Here is a 14,414-nt window from a genome sequence, read left to right on the forward strand (position 1 = left end):
TACGTTCCTTTAGTTACCATATTTACTTGAATAATCCCCGCATCCTAATTTTATGAAGGCTCATTTTGAAAAAATGATATTAACTAAAAAATTTCTTCCATCGAAAGAGTAACGTAGGCATAAACAAATATTTCATATCTCTCCGCGGGTTCCACGTGGTCTTTACCCAAATATGAACGTGTACATTTTTGGATATAGCTGCTTTGCTTGAACATGTTTGAGATGATAAAAATACATTATCACTGCTATGAAATATATTAGCAATGAAAATTAGCAAGTAGGTCTAGGTATTTCATTAATATAAACTTGCAATAGGCTCGATTCCCTGTAGATCGGAAGATTCGTTGTCTCTTGCATTACTAGAATTCTCTTACAAATTCGTCCCACTCCACGTCGAAAAACACTTTTCTCACGCGGTCTCCTTTTAGTCGGATATTAACACGATATTACTTTTCGTGCAATGTAAAGACTTGAAACAGACACACCGGCGAACTCGGATGTCAGTTTTGCGATACAGTAAAACTTCTTTAATTCGAAGTCATTGGGACGCAAAAATCGGACTTCGGATTACATGATTTCGAAATAATAGCAAACTCGCACGTCAGAAATGCCAACCCTTACCGCGTCACAAATTATTCTAAGATCCGTTACTGCATGAAAGTAACATAGATTCACAGTTTAAACCTTTCAAATACCATGGAAAAGAACTATTTACAAAATACATCCAACAAATTGCATTTACATTATTCAAATAATGCACTTGGATAACTCACTGGCAAACACAACCACACGCAACGAAAGAAAGAAGAAAAAATGTTCCAAAGACGAGGAGAAGTTTATGCTGGCTCCCCTGTGCAAGTGCTATGTTCGTTGGATTATTGTACTGTATTCCTTCTTAGATGGACGGAGAGTACCCGATGCCCTTAAAACATCGTGGCTTATCAAACATTCCTATGACGAGGGGAGGAAGTACATAGGAGTCTCACGCTTACATCCGTATTGCATCAGAGGATATCCTTGAACGATTTCCCGCCATGGCACAAATGCCAACCATTTCCGCGTCACAATGTATTGTAAGACCCATTAATGCATACCGTAAACTTGATTCATAGTTTGAACCTTCCAAATACCATTGAAGTAACTCTTTCTGAAATGTATCCAACATGGTGCATTTACATTATTCAAATAATGCACTTGGATAAATCACTGACAAACATAACCTCATTCGACGGAAGAAGTGCTTGTTTAACTACTGTACTGTTTGCATTTTTAGATGCCTTGTACTTGCATGAAAAGTACTTGATGCCCTTAAAATTTCAAGGCTTACCCAACTTTCCTAAGACGAGGGGAGAAAGTCTTTCGCTTCCGTCTGCATTCCAACAAAATACAGTGACCCCATCTCCTTTAATAAAAGTCCGTTTGGACTAAGCATAAAAAAATGCAGTTTCATTGGCATTGACAATATAGTTAGATTCGAACTAGTTGATTATAATTACGAGCCACACTTTTTCGCCAACTGTCGGCATCGCCAGTGTTCGCGGATTCCACTTCTCCGCACACAGCCTCTTACGTGATATTGTGGTGTTCCTTAAAACGCCGAATACAAAGCAATTACGATTTCACTCGAACTTAGCAACTATGAAACATACTGTCGACACACCGTGCGGGAAGCTACCCCTGCACGCTCCGGAAGACGCATTCTGTCGTGACACGGAGAACGTTTGACTTTAAATTACTATGCAAAATACTATTTTTAATGTGAACAGTTTTGAATTATAGATTTTTGTTTTCTGTTTAAATATTACAAATGGGGGCTTTTTTATTCCACCTGCGGTTACCCAAAGCATAAATGTACACCCAACATCGAAAACTAGCTGAACAGGAGCATGTTGACAACCTTGATGTGCAAATAAAACCCGCACTCCAATTTTGTACCTAATTTTTTTAAAAATGTCGTGGGATTATTTGCTTAAATACTTAAGTCCTCAGGATTGCAATTGCACTCATGTTAATAAAAACCAAAACATTTTGAAAGAATCGAGATAGGAAGTTCTTATTCACAGGACATGTGCATTAGTATGCTCTGAAGAAATGATTATAATTTGAACCATGTCGACCTTCAGGTTCAAGGTCCAAGGCGCACCACCACCGACTAGTAAAATGTGCCTGCGGCTCTTATTGTCGCTATAAGCCGAAGGTAATGTATCAGTGTGACTTGAGCAGACGTGCAGGATGCCTCGCAGGCGTATGCGAGAACCATACCATCAAATCAGTGAGTTTGAAAGAGGGCGCATTATTGGCATGAAAGAATGTTATGCATCCATCCAGGAGAATACTGCTCGTGTGAGACGAAGTGTGTCGGAAGTGCAACGATTGTGTACAGAATGGTTCACAGAAGGCCGTAGAACATGACGAGGTGGGTCTGGTCACACAACAAAGATGATCTCCCGATAAGATCGACACCTCATCCGAATGGCATTGCAGGACGGAGATCTGCGTTCTCCTCAGCTCTGGCGCAACAGTGGAATAGTGTAACTTATCGTACACTATCAGGACTAAGTGTCCGTCGCCCTTTATTACGGTATGGGTTACCGGCCTGTCGTTAACTTCTCCGCCTACCTTTGACTAATGTGCATAAACATGCTAGACTGCAATGGCGTATGAAACGACGTCACTGGGGACAGGAATGGCAGCAGGTAGTTTTTCGGACGAATCTAGGTTCTTTTCGTTTGAAAATGATGGCCGCATTTTGGTTCGCCCCAGGCGTGGGGAGAGGCATCACTTTGACTGCATTCGCACAAGACATACAGCGCCAACTGAAGGCCTAATGGTGTGCGGATATTGGGTACAACCACAAATCACAACTAGTGCGTGTCCAGGGCGCTGTGACCAGTTTGACCTTCATGAATTACATCCTATTACCCGTAGGCATACCCTTTCTGCACGACACCCCAGACGCCATATTTCAGCAGGACAATGCGCGATCACATGTCGCTGCACGAATACGTGCCTTGTTGTTGTCACATGATGTCAGACTGTTGCCCTGACCTGCCCGATCACCGGACTTGTCGCCAATCTAAAATGTGTGAGATATGGTGAAACGACGGGTTCGGCGCTGTGACCCAATGCTACCACGAAAAATGAACTGTGGAACCAGGTTAATACAGCATGGGTGGCTATACCCCGGGATGCCATTCGCGCCTTATACGCGTCGATGTCAACAAGATATCATTGCCCATGGAGGACCAAGTGCCTACTAGGCAACAGGACACATGCTGGACCTAGGTGACTTAAATGATAATCGTTTCTGCAAAACATACTGGTAAACATATCCTGTGAATATGAACTTTCTATCTCTAATCATTCAAGGTGTTCTATTTGTTTAATGAATATCAGTGTACTTACTTTTTGAAATGACGTCATCTAAGGTTTAATTCATTTTCAAGAAACTGAGCAATATAGTTTGTATTTTTGTTTCATACTGTGACGTAATTTCCTTTTTCCCTTGCTCGAAAGAATATGGAAAATGCCACATTATCATACTGCAATTACTGTCCGCACAGTTTAAACACAAATTGTCTCTGATTGGTTGAACTCCGCTTCATAGTAACGTAAATACGTATAGTCTGAGAGATCTTGAATCAAAGAACACAAAACTTAACCGTGTTGAATTGTTTCTACTCCTGGTTGCAGCACTGTGAATCCCTTACACATCCACGCAAAAATGGCGTCTCTCCATTCCCAGATGAATCCTGTCTAATGTATAGGTTAATACATTTCCAACAGATAAATATCACATATATCACAGCAGAGTTCTTATTACCTTCATTAATACAGGGCCGGGAGACTATGTTTACGACTCTGGTAGCTTAGTGGACTGATCACTGCTTTAAATAACATAAATTTTTATGTTTTATTACAAAATAACTTCGATGCATGGATCAAACATGGAGTATTTGCGTCGTGACGAATCAAAATTATTTAGAATTAAAATAATTTAGTTTATGATAAGTAAATCGACCAGAGTATGGAATAAAATATTGTATGCAACAGCCAGTAAAGGGATAAGTTTACGTTACTCGTTTAGGAATTACATCCTTGCCTGCAGTTCGGGCGTAAATATCTCACTCGTGACAAAGAATTGCTTTCTGTTGCTACTGCGTAAATGTCTATTACGTGATTGTCGATATTACTATCATGGGATCACCCGTTGTACTTGGAATTCGAACCATAGGTGCGTTACTTTACATTTCATTTATCTCATACTTGCTGAGAGGGCAGTAGGCTACTAGGTACTAGCTTTTAATGTTAAAAAAATTAATTTTTTAACTACAGTACTACATTTGAACAAAGCAATGATTAGCCTACTACTAGGGCCTTCAATTTTATAACTTACAACCAAGCATTTGCCTGGTAAAAATGGGAGACCACGGAAGACCATCTTCAGAGATGATGATGGTGGGAATCGAACCCGCCACTTCCCGAATGCAAGCTCACATTAACAACCCGGCCAACTTGCTCGGTCGTAAATCTCTTAGTTATATCATGTTTATACAATTAAATATTATTATTGAGTATAGTTTGCACCCTATTTTACATAAGTACAACAACAACAACAACAACACAATTTCCGCAATGTATGGTACACTGACTGACAGTGACAATGCAACACCAAGGAGGAGTGGTTCGAAAGGGATGAAAGTTTGGGAAAAAACAGAGTCGGCACGGAAGAATAATTGATGTTTATTTCAAACCGATATGCAGGTTACACAATGCGCACGGCATCGACTCAGTAGGATGTAGAACCACCGCGAGCGGCGATGCACGCAGAAACACGTCGAGGTACAGAGTCAATAAGAGTGCGGATGGTGTCCTGAGGGATGGTTCTCCATTCTCTGTCAACCATTTGCCACAGTTGGTCGTCCGTACGAGGCTGGGGCAGAGTTTGCAAACGGCGTCCAATGAGATCCCACACGTGTTCGATTGGTGAGAGATCCGGAGAGTACGCTGGCCACGGAAGCATCTGTACACCTCGTAGAGCCTGTTGGGAGATGCGAGCAGTGTGTGGGCGGGCATTATCCTGCTGAAACAGAGCATTGGGCAGCCCCTGAAGGTACGGGAGTGCCACCGGCCGCAGCACATGCTGCACGTAGCGGTGGGCATTTAACGTGCCTTGAATACGCACTAGAGGTGACGTGGAATCATACGCAATAGCGCCCCAAACCATGATGCCACGTTGTCTAGCGGTAGGGCGTTCCACAGTTACTGCCGGATTTGACCTTTCTCCACGCCGACGCCACACTCGTCTGCGGTGACTATCACTAACAGAACAGAAGCGTGACTCATCGGAGAACACGACGTTCCGCCATTCCCTCATCCAAGTCGCTCTAGCCCGGCACCATGCCAGGCGTGCACGTCTATGCTGTGGAGTCAATGTTAGTCTTCTGAGCGGACGCCGGGAGTGCAGGCATCCTTCAACCAATCGACGGGAAATTGTTCTGGTCGATATTGGAACAGCCAGGGTGTCTTGCACATGCTGAAGAATGGCGGTTGACGTGGCGTGCGGGGCTGCCACCGCTTGGCGGCGGATGCGCCGATCCTCGCGTGCTGACGTCACTCGGGCTGCGCCTGGACCCCTCGCACGTGCCACATGTCCCTGCGCCAACCATCTTCGCCACAGGCGCTGCACCGTGGACACATCCCTATGGATATCGGCTGCGATTTGACGAAGCGACCAACCTGCCCTTCTCAGCCCGATCACCATACCCCTCGTAAAGTCGTCTGTCTGCTGGAAATGCCTCCGTTGACGGCGGCCTGGCATTCTTAGCTATACACGTGTCCTGTGGCACACGACAACACGTTCTACAATGACTGTCGGCTGAGAAATCACGGTACGAAGTGGGCCATTCGCCAACGCCGTGTCCCATTTATCGCTCGCTACGTGCGCAGCACAGCGGCGCATTTCACATCATGAGCATACCTCAGTGACGTCAGTCTACCCTGCAATTGGCATAAAGTTCTGACCACTCATTTGTGGTGTTGCATTTGCTCTGTCAGTCAGTGTATTTTATAATGGCTTTCAAAGTTCCACATTACAATAGTTCAGTTGACAATCAAGATGGAACCTTGTCCTTCCAAACGTGGCACAGTTGAACAAGTGGTCCCTTGTTTGCCAAGATGCACAAAAGCACATACACTTTTCTGCAACGTTATTTTTAAAGCGTTCAAAAATCAACATTGTAGTGTATTATTTGTACTTTTGTGGATCGTCTCAAACAGTTTATATAAACAAACGTTGGTATAAGAATGCATGCTCTTACTTTTGTTTCAGATGATAAAGAATTTCACCACGATTTGTTTATGGCTGAGCAACACATTCTAATGTGGACGTAGGAAAAGTATTTCGATCTCGCACCTGACCTGGCACAGAAACTGATCAGTTTGTTATACTAGAACACTCCGAAAAGCTTTGGTTCCCAAGGACCTACCTCGGTAAACCGCGCCATTCAAGATCAAACACGTCACTCCGTTTATGATGGCTACGAGTGAAATTCTTAGACGAGACAGATCCGAAGTGAAGCACGAGCATGTCATCCACATAGCGATGAAGATTTTGCACATCCATTTGAGACGAAGGTTTGTTTGTCCCGTTCAAAACCACCGGTGATACAGCACACCCTACTCGCACTGACGTAGAAGTCAAGAAACGTGTCTAGGGCTGTAGAGAGTGGAATCTCTCGTTCCTCAAATCGATTCCCAAGTATGCAGTGGAACAAGGACGTGATTGTGGTAATTCGTCAGCTAGGTAAACCCTCTGTATCCTTAACTTTGAGGGTATAATTTTGGACATGAACTCGCTCGTTTGGGTTATGTGGACGAATGGTATCGATGAAATTTATTGTAATTTTTGTCCTAAATGGAGGAAAATAATTGCTTTCGCTGGAATCAACAGTAAACCTAGCGGTAAATTGATAGATACCATTATTACTAGAAAAATATAGACACGACTCTCTTCTGTGGCATTCCTGTTCGTCGTGCCATCTTCTGATTTCTTCTTGAGGTCCAGGGGTAGCATTGATGATTTGAAGTGCTAATTCTGCGAATTTTCAATACCATTGTTCATCATGACTAGCGCGGGCAGTTCAACGGGAGGTGAAAATTATATCGTAAATAACACAAAAATAATTTTTATTGAAAGAAAAATATCATGATCCCTGAATCAATAATTATATTAATTCATGAGTTATGGGCACAAGTAAGCAACTCGCCCCACCAGGTAACATTAAGCAAATCAAAAGAAAGCAAAGCAAGGAAATTCAAAGAAGTTAACTGAGCAAAGACTTCATGCACAAAAGTATTACATGAACAAAAGACATATTGAAGCGCTGTTGTAACGTAGCAAATTATGTAAGCATATATATCTCTAGTAATAATGGTATTTATTAAAATGCAGCTAATTTTACTCTTAATTTGCCTAAGAACAATTATTATCTTCCATATAGGACAAAATTGTGAGTTTCACAAATAGGAAAAGTCCTCTCAGTTTTAATTACTGCGTTGATGGGTTGAAAGTTCCTTTTGGGGATCATTGTAAGTACCTAGGTGTTAATATAAGGAAAGATCTTCATTGGGGTAATCACATAAATGGGATTGTAAATAAAGGGTACAGATCTCTGCACATGGTTATGAGGGTGTTTAGGGGTTGTAGTAAGGATGTAAAGGAGAGTGCATATAAGTCCCTGTTAAGACCCCAACTAGAGTATGGTTCCAGTGTATGGGACCCTCACCAGGATTACCTGATTCAAGAACTGGAAAAAATCCAAAGAAAAGTAGCTCGATTTGTTCTAGGTGATTTCCAACAAAAGAGTAGCGTTACAAAAATGTTGCAAAGTTTGGGTTGGGAAGAACTGAGAGAAAGAAGAAGAGCTGCTCGACTAAGTGGTATGTTCCGAGCTGTCAGCGGAGAGATGGCGCGGAATGACATTAGTAGACGAATAAGCTTGAGTAGGTAAGGGTTATTCTGCCCGAAGGCAGGTCCGAACCTCCGCAGAGGTGTTCCTGAGCCGGAGTTTACGTGCGGTAGGGTGGCCAGTTCCTTTCCGCTCCTCCATTCCCTTACCCCCACCAACAGCGCGTGGCAACCCATCCAACACCTGACCACGCCCAATGTTGCTTAACTTCGGAGATCTCACGGGATCCGGTGTTTCAACACGGCTACGGCCGTTGGCAATACGTTTGAGTAGCGTTTATAAAAGTAGGAAAGATCGCAATATGAAGATAAATTTGGAATTCAAGAGGACAAACTAGGGCAAATATTCATTTATAGGAAGGGGAGTTAGGGATTGGAATAACTTACCAAGGGAGACGTTCAATAAGTTTCCAATTTCTTTGAAATCATTTAGGAAAAGTCTAGGAAAGTAACAGATAGGGAATCTGCCATCTGGGCGACTGCCCTAAATGCAGATCAGTAGTGATTGATTGATTGATTGATTGATTGATTGATTGATTGATTGATTGATTATCATGCAATGTACACGAGTACGTACTCCTTTTCATTTACCGCTTTCAATGTTAGTATTTAAAATGTTAAGAATAAAATGTGGGGTCATGTTGACCCCACCACAGTAGTAGTGCCCAAGAAAGGTACCGGTCGAGGGGATGTCACAAGCTCGTTGCACTGAAAAATCAACAAGAGCCCCTTGTATTACTTAGGCCGATATCTTTTTTTTTGAAGTGTCAGATCCCTTCCATTTATTCTCTCTGATTAGTGTTAATAGAGGCTGGTTGTCTAGTTGTAATTCCTCTTAAAACAATAATGACCACCACAACCATCTGCAAATATTATAGTTTGGAAATGTGTGTTACGGTAGATTGAAGTGTTTATCCTATGTCACTGAATTGCTCTGCATTATTGCTGTGCCACTAGTGAATATTGCGCGGTGCTCTAGTGTATACAAAACAGTTTGAAATGCAGCGCAACCAACTCTGGGACTCTCCAGCACCCCAACAGCGGTCATTGTCCTACAGCACATTTAAAAGCAGAGTAAAAGCATAGATGTTATCCCGCTCTCCACAAACGTCCAGTCCTGTTTCACGGACGTAAGCATCATGCTTTTATCGTTCAAACGCCACTTGTGCATAATATTTTATACGAGCTGAGTAGTTACTCGGTTTGAATACTCGGGAATGACGATACCAACAACTCTACAGTGGGTGGCACTGAATGAGGATTTTGATAAAATCTTGTTTTATCGCTGGGGTTCACCTGACAATTTGCGTGACGAAATTAGCGATGCAAATATGTGACGTAATGTTACTTAGTGACCTTGCAAGGTGAAGTACTGATGGATGGAGAGAACTAGTTATTTCAATTGTGGTAGTTCCATTGGCCCTGAGACACTTGCCTCACCTTCGATGCACTGAAACATACACTTATTCAAATTCCGTACAGATGTCTGTCGAAAAGGATTCGTTAGGGGGAGATTGTACCTTGTATACTAACAATGTTAAATTTGTGATATTTCGGTATATTTATCACAAGATTTATGAATGAAAGAAAGTGAACTTTTAGTGGCTATTAGAGAATTCACAGTATCTTCCAATTCAATATTTTCAGCTGGATAGCTTGCATAATTTATTTTTAGAGAAATATTAGACAGTTATTAACACATTCCGTATCTTCAGTTTAAGTAATTCATAATTACGAAAATACTTAAATCAAGATCTTTAAAAAACTACAATACGTTTCATTGATCTGATGGTAAGCGGCGTGCTTAGTAAGACCTTATACTTCCTTTGGTCAGATGAGCCCCCTGGTGGAAATAGCTCGGGCTGCCCTACACAAAAAACAGAACAATATCAACTATAACAGAAATATATACCATATCGATCACATCCCTCCATGTAGGGTTGGCTTCAGCAAATGCCTCCAGGCGTAAATAAAAGTCAAGTCCACAGTTCGAAGCTTCGCGGTGTGGGAAAAGTGGCAGAAGCAGAAGAAAAGTAAGGAAATATAAAGCATGCACCATAGTGTTGGGCAGCGTGCATTACTGTCACGCTGAGTTTTATTCCCATCAGTCCAGGAAATTACCTCAGGAATGAAGGCTAGAATTGGGTTCACTCATTCTCATGAGAATACTTGAGGAATTGTCTGCCACGAGAGGAAGTGTACCCGGTAAGTAATATCGATGATGATGTTACCCTGCTCACTTGTCACTCAAGCATCTGCAGGCTATCTGGTTGGGCAGCAGTTTTTTCTTTGTTTAGCTCAAGGTTATAATGGCCTTTTACATGCCGGTTTCAGTTTTTCTTGTAACTTACGTATTACAAAATACTACCGGTGTTTACTTTAGAGTACATCATCTGGAACTTAAACAGAGGCAGCAAATTACTGTATATGAGTTCCGAAACGCGGAGTATCTGCGGGCAGTAGCAAGTCTTGCTGGCTGTCATTAACCGCGAGAGTCAACAGTTGGAGATTATAGCGGGATTTAAATTAAAGCCGTAGGGTTCTGACTGTGCGCTTTTAGCGAGGAATGTTGGGTACATTTGTCAAATCCTTAGCTTGTCCGTTTATTGCACACTACGGGCATTGTAGCGTTTGATATGCATAGAACATTGGAGAAGGATGAGTTCAACTTGATGTGCATCATTATAAGGACACATTTCTTGTTGAACTCTACATCAAATGAAATGGACAGATACAATTTTTATCTGCTTAAGTTTAGTAAAATTGTGCTGTTTATATCTTAACAATTAGAAACATTGTTAATTAAATAAAACTTTATGTTGTTAACATATGGGGATACAAAGCTGGATGTTAATATGTTTAGTGCTCATCCCGGTGGCTGTTTGGATCCTGAACAGTTCCACAATCAGCTTCACTGGAGAGGCATACTAGGGAAATGGGGAATTAGGTAGTTTCCTGTTGCTGGACAAAATAACCTCGAGTCCTTATCCCGAGATAGTGCAGCACTTTTCAGGCACACCCCCAATGAGGGTGAGCTGAATGTGCCATTTCAACTACATAACAGCCCTCGTGCCATTCTTAAATTTCTGGCAGTACCGGGAATCAAACCCAAGCCACCGAAGACGGCAGCTAATAACACTAACCGTTACGCTATGGAGGCGGATGGCTTCAGTGGTGAGGTCATGTGAGGCGAATGGAGGAGGATAGGTTACCTAGGAGAATAATGGACTCTGGTATGGAGGGTAAGAGAAGTAGAGGTAGACCAAGACGATGATGGTTAGACTCGGTTTCTAACGATTCAAAGATGAGATGTATAGAACTAAATGAGGCCACAGATCTAGTTACAAATAGAAGATTGTGGTGGCGTTTAGTAAATTCACAGAGGCTAGCAGACTGAACGCTTAGAGGCATAACTGTCTATAATGAAGATGTATGTATTTAACATATATTTTTAGTGATTTTCATAGTTAAAATAATTGTAATTAACTGCAAATGTACATGTCAAATTTGCCTATACATTTTTTCAATGGAAATGGTTAGGTTTTGCAGTATACATACTCTAGTTCAATCAATATTTAGACCCTTCTTTTTAAAAATCAACAACACGCTGGAAAACTCCTAAGATATCCCTTTAGAACATTTATTTTTCTAAATCATTTCCTTTCGTATTATTTCTAAATTTTTCACGACCTTATTTAGGAACTGTAATATTTGTGTCAAAGAAAGGAATCTAAATAAATACATTTATAGAAATATATTCAAAGTGGAAAATTATATGTAAAATTATAGTTACAGAAAATGAGCCAAAGGAAAAAAAAAAGAAATTTACGCAATGTATGGGAATGAAATGTTATATATACCGAGTGGCCTTACCAGTCGCTTATAATTCATGGGGATGCACAACTCATCTATTCAAAATACATTTTCATTTTTTTACGTATGATCGAAGCCAATTTCATCATCTCTTTAGAAACCGAAACAGCACATAATTATAAAAAATATATTTTAAATGAAACATGTTTGAATGTTCTCTAAAGCTAAGAAAAGTCGTCAATTACCTTAGAGATCTTCATGTTACCAAACAAACCGAATAAAGAATATGATGTTACATTAATTTTGAATGCCTTTACGAAGTAATACTTCATTTCATAAGTATCTTCTTCACTGCTAGAACTATATATGTATGCCAGCCCTTACTTCCTGCTTCTACGTTGCCCGCATGAAGTAGTGATGGTTGTCTAACGTCTGGTTTACAAAGGAGTGCTACATGGTGTGTTCTATTTCGGATGCGAAATAAATAGCACTCACTTTACTACACACGTTCTGTAACAGGCTGCATTATAAACACGCAAGAGATGAAGAAGTAATGTTTAATAACTCATTCATTTACACACGTTCGAAAGAATTTCGGAAATGTTGCTTCCTGGCCATGATGAGGAATGGCTGACTTGGAAGTCCCTGAATAGATTGAGATCTGGAGTGGGTAGATCAAAGATTAATTCAGCTAGATGGAGATACTATGATAGGAATGATATTCATTGTGAATGTGGAGATGTCCAGACTGTACAACATTTGCTGTGTTCAGCCTCATGTACTCAAGAAGATCTTCATTACTCTACAGTTATTCCTCTGGAAGTAGCCAAGTTCTGGTCACAAATAAAAAAATAATAATAATAGTATGGCCTCAACTACCGTGTGCAGACATTTCAATTTGACGCCATCTGGCTGTCTGCTCGTCAATTTCGACGTTCCGTTTTACTCTAGGCCCACTAGATGACAGACCGAGTAATCCGAAACTCTCTTGGGCGTCTATAGCTGAGATTTAATGAATTTTGTCGGGTAAACGCCAAATGTGTCACCAGACATCTTTCACATGCCGACATCGTACGACATGGAGTGCCGAATGGACTTTTTTCCGCCCTTCAAAAATCCGACTACCTTTGCCGGGTTTGAACCCGCTATCTTGGTATCCGGAGGCCGACACTCCACCACTGATCCCCAGAGGCAGCTTGGTCACAAATAATATACTATTTTAACTATGCCTTATATGTTTACGACATGAGAATTAATGTATAACACACGTAAAGACTTTTCACTCTACCAAAAATTGATTGTATGTGGTATCTGTTATGAACGATCCATTAGCTCTTAATAGCAACTCTGTTCGGCGAAATATGTTTATAGAAGGCAGACACCTATATGGAGTCCGGTTCGATGGCTAAATTGTTAGCGTGCTGGCCTTTAGTCACAGGGGTCCCGGGATCGATTCCCGGTGGAGTCGGGAATTTTAACCATCATAGGTTAATTTCACTGGACGCGGGCTGGGTGTAAGTGTTGTCTTAATCATCGTTTCATCCTCATCACGATGCGCAGGTCGCCTACAGGAGTCAAATCTAAAAGACATGCGCCTGGCGAGCCGGACATATCCTCGGACACTCCCGACACTAGCCTAAAAGCCATACGCCATTTCATTTATCTATATGGAAACTCCTGTGCATACCGTCTGCGAGCTTCGGCTGCATTTGGAGCGTATTGTACATAGATTAAAATTATTCTGTGTATTCACTGTTGCTGAACGCACAATTGTTGATACGTTGTCAACAACTGTAGTGGTACTGTGCCAAATACTAGCCTACAACTATGAGTTCATAAACGAGGCTTACTAACGCAAGGGGGCGGATTTCACGAGTGGCGCTGAGGAACGTGCAGCGAGTGGCCGTCCGCTCGTTATCTCTTTACATTATGACGTAAGTAAACTGCATGCAGTATTTTCCCTGTAAGAATCGGTCGTTAGGCATCCCACTTATCACTGGTGCATGCGGGACACTTATAAGTAGAAAATATGGCGCCGGTCGGCCACCTCGTATGAATATACACTGACTGACAGTGACAATGCAACACCAAGGAGGAGTGGTTCGAAAGGGATGAAAGTTGGGGAAAAAACAGAGTCGGCACGGAAGAATAATTGATGTTTATTTCAAACCGATATGCAGGTTACACAATGCGCACGGCATCGACTCAGTAGGATGTAGGACCACCGCGAGCGGCGATGCACGCAGAAACACGTCGAGGTACAGAGTCAATAAGAGTGCGAATGGTGTCCTGAGGGATGGTTCTCCATTCTCTGTGAACCATTTGCCACAGTTGGTCGTCCGTACGAGGCTGGGGCAGAGTTTTCAAACGGCGTCCAATGAGATCCCACACGTGTTCGATTGGTGAGAGATCCGGAGAGTACGCTGGCCACGGAAGCATCTGTACACCTCGTAGAGCCTGTTGGGAGATGCGAGCAGTGTGTGGGCTGGCATTATCCTGCTGAAACAGAGCATTGGGCAGCCCCTGAAGGTACGGGAGTGCCACCGGCCGCAGCACATGCTGCACGTAGCGGTGGGCATTTAACGTGCCTTGAATACGCACTAGAGGTGACGTGGAATCATACGCAATAGCG

This window comes from Anabrus simplex, chromosome 6 (genome assembly GCF_040414725.1).
Source record: "Anabrus simplex isolate iqAnaSimp1 chromosome 6, ASM4041472v1, whole genome shotgun sequence".
NCBI lineage: Eukaryota > Metazoa > Arthropoda > Insecta > Orthoptera > Tettigoniidae > Anabrus > Anabrus simplex.